Source organism: Eumetopias jubatus, unplaced genomic scaffold (genome assembly GCF_037043125.1).
Source record: "Eumetopias jubatus isolate StellerSeaLion01/CBP00866 unplaced genomic scaffold, mEumJub1_p1.0 scaffold_5, whole genome shotgun sequence".
Lineage (NCBI taxonomy): Eukaryota > Metazoa > Chordata > Mammalia > Carnivora > Otariidae > Eumetopias > Eumetopias jubatus.
Window position 1 is genome coordinate 115,384,439 of NW_028274811.1, and position 8,833 is coordinate 115,393,271.

The following is an 8,833-nucleotide window of genomic DNA, read 5'->3' on the forward strand; positions in this document are numbered from 1 at the left end:
AAATAAAATCAAATGCTCCCTTCTTTTTGTGTTAACACACATGGCTCTTTTTCCTTAATAAATCCTGGAAACACAGGCAGATTACATTACAGCTGCAGGCTCTCCTTTGTGTTGTACTTGTTAGCCAGCTGTTTCAGATATCTATTGCTGCATAACAAACATCCCACACAGTGGCTTAAAATAACAATGATTTATTATTTCTAATGGTTCTTTGAGTTGACTGGGTAGTTTCTTTGCTTGTTTTGGCTGGGTTTGCTCATGAGCTGCATTCAGCAAAGGGGCTGGCTGGGCTGGAACACCCCACATGGTCTCATTCATATGTCTAATGGTTGGTTTTGGTTGTTGCCTGAGGTGTCCTTCTTCTCCTCCCAACCAGTGTCTTTCAGCAGGTGAGATTGACTTTCTAAGTGTCAGTCTTGGTATAGTGTCCCAAGAGAGAACAGTATAAGTTTCAAAGCCTTTTAAGGCTTAGACTTCTAGGTCACTTAATGTCACTGTTGTCACATTTTATTGGTCAAAGTAGTCCAAAGGCCAGTCCAGATTTCAAGGAGTAAGGAAGTAGATTGCCCTGTCTTGATGGAGGAAGTGACAAAATCACAATGCAGAAGAGCTTAAATATCATGATGAGAGGAATCTGTGGTCATATTTTGTAATTACCACACTAACTTTTTAGAGTTTTTCAGATTTCTGTCAGATACCACTTTACCGTGTCTCTATAACTTGCAGAAGATATATATTGAATTCTCTAAGTGGTTCCATTGAAGAAACTCCCTCATCCTGGGCTTGAGGGCAGGCAAAACAAGGGACAGAAGGACACATAAAACAGCTCATTCCAAAGAAATCCTCTATATAAACATCTCTGTAGTTTCTGATACCCCCATCTTTTTATTTCATCTGTGTGACTAAGAATCAAATAACCTGTTTATAGAAGACTTCTTTGTAAATTCTGTATGTGGTCTCAGACCTCCTTTCAAATTCAATATTTATTGCCTTTTGGTGTCTTCACCCAAACTTTATCTTAACACTCTCTTATACTTATTTGAAAAAGATTTCCAAAGCAAGCCTCTCTAACTTCTGAGCAAACGATAACTAATAGTGTAGCTTTGCAGTCATATGGGCTATGGTTTGCCCATATTTGCCACTCACTTCTTGTGTCTGAACCTTACATGATCATCTCTGCAGTGAGACTAATAAGACATACCTCATGTGAGGCTTAAGTGCATTTTGACAATCCCATTCCCTTTTCTCAGTGATTTGTCTACTGTGTCGTGTGACCCAGTTCTGGCTAATTACATGTGAGATGAAGTCTGCTTGGGGTTTCCAAGAGAGCTCTAAAAGATGAAGCCTCTTCTCTCTTTTTTTTAGTTAGGATGCTATTATACAAGGAAATGATATCTGGAGCTAGGGTAGTCATATTGTGACTGTTCATCTCATGAGGACAGTGAGATGTGAGACTGGAAGAAGATCCTGAATGAGACCCTGAACTAACCAGGAATGTCACTTCCAGAATCTTACTATGTGAGAGAAGTAAGTTTCTTTATTATTTTGTTACTGATTGCTGAGTGTTTTACTTGCAGCCCAAAGCATCCTAACTGATATAGTGCTTATTATATATTATTATTATATATTATTATATAATTATATATGTATTATTATTATATACAGAAGGGGTCAATACCCAACTTTTTCAGGTAGATTAAAAAAAGAATAAGTAAAACAAGGCTGAGAGAGTTAAGTAAATTGACTAAACCATGCTGTTAATCATTAGCAGTTAGGAGACTAGGGACTCTGACCTTTAACTTACAGGATACATTTCTAGTTAGCAAATATTTTACTGAGCACCTACTAAATGCAAGTCCTTACTTCTAAGGACTTTTTTCTACCTTTTCCATCCCTGGGCTTGCATATCAGGAGGCAGCATGATGTGGGGAGAACAAGGTGGCAAAGTGAAAAGAACACAGGCATTGTTTCCATAGACAGCCCATTTCTGCCACTTAATCAGCATGTGATTTGGGGCAAGTCCCCTTCCTCTGAGCCAAGTTTCCACAGTTGTCATATGTGGTTGTGCTGACCTAGCAAGGTTGTGACAAAGATTATATGCAAAATTAAGTAAAGTAATATTGTGAGTCCTGTCTCAAGATTGTGTCCAAACTAGCTTTAAGATGTCAGCAAAGTGGTTGGGTTGGGATTTGTTCCCCAAAGGATGGTAAAACAGGACAGAATTCTTCTGAAAGGCAATTTGGGGTTTTTGGAGCAGGAAGCAAGCCAAACCAAGCCTGGCTGGGAAATCTTTATCCTAAGGGCAAACTCAGGGGCCAGAGGCCAGCTCCAGTTGATGATAAGGGTGGTAGGTGGAACTGGGGCCAGAGGGGCTGTTTGGGAACTAGTGTGAATGAAGTTCCAGGAAGGTGGCTGCAAATATCCTCAGGGTATCTCTGGCCTGCCTTTTGCTGCCCCTAGGTCCTGGATGTGTTCACCTGGTATTGAAAGGTGACAAGGCAGGTAAGAGTTTTCAAGTGTGCACAAAGTACTTTGGACAGAGAAGCTCAGCAAGCTTTCTTTTGGAACTGATCCAAATGTCAGAAAATCCTTCTTCCTCCTTCTTCCCATTGTTGGGGTGGGGAAGAAGCTACACATATTGCTGGAAGAATCTGTACTGGGAAGTAGGAGTATGTTTTGGGAATCCAGGAGTTTGAAATAGGCTTAATCCCCAGGTAGAGCAGAGTTGTACTTTGGGTGAACGGGAACTGTGTCAGCCTGCTAAGAACTGACCAAGAGCCTTGGGTAGGGGCTTAGATGGCAAGGATTAGGAAGAATTTGTGTAAGATTGGGATCCTTGAAAACATTCTGAGCTAGAGATATGCATGTAGGAAATTCCTTGAGAGTACTCTCAGGAACACTATCTGTAAAGGACCGAAGGAGGCAGGATTAGTAAGAAGGAGGAGATAAACTTCAGTAGGGTGGCAACAAAGGCCTCAGCCAATCCTAGCAGAGCCCTGGAGCTGGAAGCACCCTTGTAGAAAGGGAGACTTGCTTTAGCCAAATATTGGATGCAAGCTGTCCAAGAGGTTATAACCTTGCACAAGGCAGCTTCGTTTGGCTGATTACAATTCTTAGAGAGGGACACTGCTCTGAACCATTGGCAGCCAGCGTTCTCTATAGCTGGAAGAATGAGTGAGTTGGTCTTGAGTGGGAAATCTGGATGTCCTATCATAGCATCCACTATAAAACCCAGTTCTTGCCTCCTGCTAACCAATGTGACACAGTACAAGGGCCTCATTATTACTCTCAGCTCAGTCTGCCTTAAGCCATGTAAATTCATATGTAGTTGTTGGGGGCATAAAAAAAATGCTCACAATGTTTTTGTAGTTCCTGAGTACTTGGCCTGCCTGTCAATAACTATTATCTCTCATTGTTCCAGGAAGAGAGTCTGTCCTAGCTCTGGTCCTGAGGCACCCTACCCACCCCCAGCAAGCTCCCAGACAAAGGGAAGAACTCTGTGCAAGTGTGCCATGTGTCACACCAAGAGTTGTTTCTACGCCCAGAGCTCTCATTTAGAGGCACATGTCCATAGATGTCCGTAAATTATAGTGGGGATATTCAACTTCACCCTACCTATAATTAGGGAAAATTTATCACTACTTTTTGGAAGATCTGCACTCTTTATTGAAGAATCTTAGCCTTTCTGCGATCTATTGCATTATCTGAAAAAGGTATATATTAAAAGCCTTAGGTCCATTCTTTTCTTCTCTTCCAACTGTCATAATAACAATCAATGTATAATACACTTGGTTTCTAAGATTTGTATTACCTGTTGTTTTGACATTAGCCCCTGAGATAAACATTTAATGAGTGACTACTATGTTTCCTTTACTAAACACTTTCTATGTACTTTTTGTTTTAATCCAGGCATCAGCTCTATCAATTAGATACAACTATACCCCCATTTCACATATGGTGATACTGTAGAGGTGAGGTGATTTGCCCGAGTTCATGCAGCTAGTGGCAGAGCTGCAGTTGGAACCCAGGTAGTTGAATGACAAAGCTTGAGAGCTTTCCTTCTACAGCACATTGGTGATCGCCCAACCCTGTCCCACAAGAGGCTAATAAGCAGGACATGAGTAAATACCTTGATCTCTAGAAAACAGAAAGCTATTGCACTTAAGCAAGGAAAAACTAAGAAATAAAAAGATTTTTTAAAAAAAGTACATGGTGGTGCTATTTGAACATCATTCGTACATCAGCTGCTTTGCATTTCCAGCGTAGTTTGATATCATGGATGACTGGTGCAGACCCTCCATCTGAAGCAGACCAGACAGAGTCCTAACGGCAATAACCTTTAAATCAAGAAAGTTTACTCCAAATGTTCCCAACATAGCCCAAAGCCAGAAAAGTTCACAGCTCTACATTAAAATGTTAGAAAAAGATCACATTGCAGCAGCTGCTTATGTGGATTACCTAGTCTAGCCATTCTGCTAAGACTTAAAAAAACCTGTCTGAGTTGTAGGAAGAAAAAAAAGTAAGCCTCTAAAATATCAAGTTGATGCTTGTTGGTCGAGCTGTGATTTCCCATTTGTTGCCCCAGAAGACTCAGGTGTATCTGAAATAGAGTCAAGATGTTTTTCCAGACTCTAAGGGAGTGGAAGGTTTCATTTCTGTACTTACCCCCACTGTGTCCTATGCTGTTTCCAGAACTATAGCTTCCCTTGAAAAAAATTTAATCCTTGAAATGTTTCTCAGTGATCCAAAGCACATTAGGAAATCACAGTCCCTTCTTACAGCCATTTTATGCAACTTCCCTTTAATACTTTACAAAGAAATAAAATGAAATGGACTCTGCCTTCTAATGATGTCTTCTGAATAAAGGCCAGTGGTTCCATTATTTGTGTATGTGCATGTGCACACACCTGGCCCTTTTGAGATTTAATGCACCTTAAAATTGATTATGGCTTTTATTTTTAAAGCATCAAAGCATGGTCTATAGGACATGGTATGATCTCCATTTTACAGAAGGGGAAACTGAAGTACAGCCTTGGAAAAGCTCTCACAATGAAATTAGAAACTGTGGTGGGGCTTTTCTGCTATCAAATTGTTTCTCTCTTAAATGAACTCCTTACATTCCCATTTCTCTCCATAGAGATCTTTTCAAAAACATTGGTTTGTTGCTGTGGTTATTGTTGGGGTTAATTACAGTAAGAAAAATGACAGAAGTAGATCCTACAATAGAATATTTCCTTGTGTAGTGATGTTAAAGATGTGAGTTCTGACGTCATAAATTTAATTCCAGTATTACCATCTAGACTCAGAGGTGGAAATGATATTCTTTTCAGAGTTAAGAGATTTGTTGAGAGGGAAGAGAGTGTTAGAGCATAAAGGTTCTGGCCCCACACAATAACATTTTTATCACAAGGAACAAAGTAAAAGTTAAATTGTCAATCTAGTTTGAGGATGTTTATGAAAAGTTACGAATTACCTGTAAATTATCTGTGAACCTGAAACAGAGAGATCATGTTTCTCATTTTGCTGCTTTTAATTTCAGGGTATTTAGGCTTCCGTTGTGAAATGTTTTCTCAACTTAAAATCCCAGGGTTCCTCATGCATGGAGAGAAGTGGCATAAAAATACACACAACTGATGTCACTTCAAGAAAGGCCAATGAAATTCATGGTGTTGCTCCTGGAAGATAAACAGACTAAAAAGAATCCTCATGGTAGATCTCTTGGTTTATCCTTTGCTTAGTTTATTGGTTAAGATTTTGTTTGGCTACATGTAACCTATAGTTGAACTACAGTGGCTAACCAAACAGGGGTTGAGTTTTCAGAGTGATCAAGGGCCATGGAGGTAATCATTCCAGTGTCAGTGTTTGAGGATGTCAACAGGGAATCAGGATCATGCCTTTTTGTCATTGTTGTTCTCGCATCCTTAATATATGACTTTCATCCTCATGGACTTAACTTTCACTTCTAGGCATCATATTCAAATTTCAGGCTAAGGACAAAAGGCAAAAAACAAAAGGCACACATGAGCTTGCTCTACCCCTTTTAAATAATAATTTTTAAAAAGTTTTTAAGAATCCCATCTAATAGAGTTGCTTTTATATCTCATTGGTCAGCTGCAAAGGAGTTGGAGGAGGTATTTTAAAGTGGTAACATAGCCACCTTGAATTTTGGTTTTTGTTATTCAGGAAAAAGTAGAGAATAGTTATTGGATGGGAAGACAGAATTAGGAATAGATTAATGCCTGTGGGAAGGAAAGGACATTCCTTTTCTTTCTTTTAAACGTTACACTTGATACATTATGGAAGTTTCTATGTTCCATCTTCCATAAAGTTTTTCTTCATTCTTCTGCTTTTTCTGGATTCCTGTGGCACCTTTTCTTTGCTTTTAAATAGAGTATCATCAATCCCATTCTATTCAGGTTAGTTGTTTACATGCTTATTTTCCTCATTTAGAGAGTGAGCTCCTCAAGTGTTAGAGACCTCATCTAATTCGCTTTGGTAATCTCATCATTTACTACAAGACTGGCACACTAGGAGGAACTAAAAAGGTTAATTGAATAAATATAAGGACAAGACAAAGCATGGTAGGTCATGACCCTGAGGAAATAGACTCTTAAGATTCTAGGGTCTATCTATATGCCTCTTCCTCGGTCTTTCATTCTTTCTCCTCCTAAAAGACTTGACCATTCATAACCTTCTTCCCCCATCTGCACCTCTAACCCCAAGATTCTGCATACACCCTTACCTTGGGCCAGTTTCTTTCTACACAAAACGGATGTCCAGCATTACCTAAAGTCCTGTCCTTTGGAAGGATTACCTTTCACCTTGAGTAGGATTATAGCACAGCAATAGCCCAGTGTTGGCTTGCACCACAAACCAAGTTGATTCATCAGCCAGTAAAGCTCATTTGTTTTTCTTCAAAGGAGGTTCCCATCTGCATCGCACTACAAGGTGTAAGCTGAGTGAGAGGCTTGGATGTATCAGTTGTTGATGACATGGGGGTTGGCTGTTTGCTCAGGCTGATTTCTTGTACTTTCTGGCCCTGCTTGTGCTTGATCTTTACTGTTCCACTTCCATCTTATGATTTTGATTTGATTGGTCTGAAAAAACTTTGGCCTTCAGGATGAATCTGGTCTATTTTTGTAAATAAATATTTATTGTATCAGAGCCACACCTATTCACTTATCTATTGTCTCTGTCTATAGCTGGTTTCATGCCACAACAGCAGAGGTGAGTAGATGTGATAGCAACTCTATGGCTCACAAAGCTAAAAGAGGTACTGTTTGCCTTTTTATGGAAAAAGTTGGCTGATTCAGGGAATCTGGGAATACAAGATTTTTGGTTGACTCAACTCAGATATTCTCATTCCAATTTTCAGGGTTCCATTCTTTCCCAATCAGGGCCTTGACGTTGGTAGAACAAAACTGCTGAGACTGAGAATTCAGCTCTCTTTGGAGCTATGCTACTACAGTGATTAAGTACTCAGTCTTTTCTGCTCTTTGGTGGCAGGAGCTGAGATTCTCATTTGCCAAAATGCCCTGTCTTTCGCATTTCACCTTATATTGGTGGTTAATCACCCTCAGCCTTCCATTGTTTCTGGAATGGCCTGAGATGTTTCTGCCAGTGCATTTCATTCTCACAGTATCCTGACCTCATTCACACTGAGGGCTGGTATCATGGATTTGCAACTAGCAAAATTGCACAGGGCCCTGTGCTTAGAGGAGTCCCAGGCTTGGTTTAGCACTGTGCTATCACCGTCTTGAAATCCTTTTTTTTTTTTAATTCTTAATAATTTTATCTTTGCACTGTATTTTGTAAGTGAAGTCGAATGGGGCAACAGAGTATGTGCATATAGGTACATTATATTTGATCATCATTCTTTGCCATTCCATTAGCACAAGCATATGTCATGTTCCAAGAACACAGAATTCTCCCAGCATATGTGGGAGGTCAAGGAGCTGCAAAGCAAGTAAAAGATAAACATTTTAAGTTTGCAACTAAGAAAGAGGTGGGGACTGGGATGACAGAAGGAAAGAGAAAGATAGGGCATAGTTACTTTTCTTTCTAGTCCTACTTTATTCATCAATAAGCCAAAGATAGTGTTGGTAGGATATGCATATATCAAAAAGTGAAATGAAAACAGTCAAGTTATTTTTGTGCAGTGTTTCCACTGCTCTGCCAAGAATGAAATACAGATGCATGTGTAAGTTAGGAAATACAAACTGTATCATTTCACTGACTCTGCATACAAGTTAAATAATCTTATATTTGCATTTAAAGTAATATTGCACAATATAAAGATGAGTAGTAAGGTTCATACTAATAATTAAAAATTTTAATTGACAACAGCAGATAGCAAATAAAAACCCTATGAGAAGTCAGAGACTGCAGAACAAAATGAAAAAGCCTTACATTTTAGCAGGACTTCTGCCCTCCCCACTTTTATTTTGAACATGGGGCCTCACAAAATTTTTAATTTTGCAGTAGGTCCTGCAAATTACATTGGTGGTCCTTTCATCCCTGAAGTTTTTCACAATTGCACTGCATGCTAAGGGCAGTGTACCACCTACCTCTGGTCTTCATTGTGGGCCTGTTGGTGAGAAATCCAGCTCCAAAATCTTATTTCAGGGTGTGGTTCCCAGAACAGCATCTGGGAGCTGTCGTCAGTTTGGTTACCCAGGTGAAAAATCTGGGATGGAGATTTGCTCATAGGTGCACCTGGGTATGATCTCAGGACAATCTGTGAGAGGTGAGGGAGGCATGAAGTCAGAGGGAGAAGTTGCATTGTAATACAATTGCGAGGAAGCTTCAGATGATCTTGTGGGGCGTTCTGGAG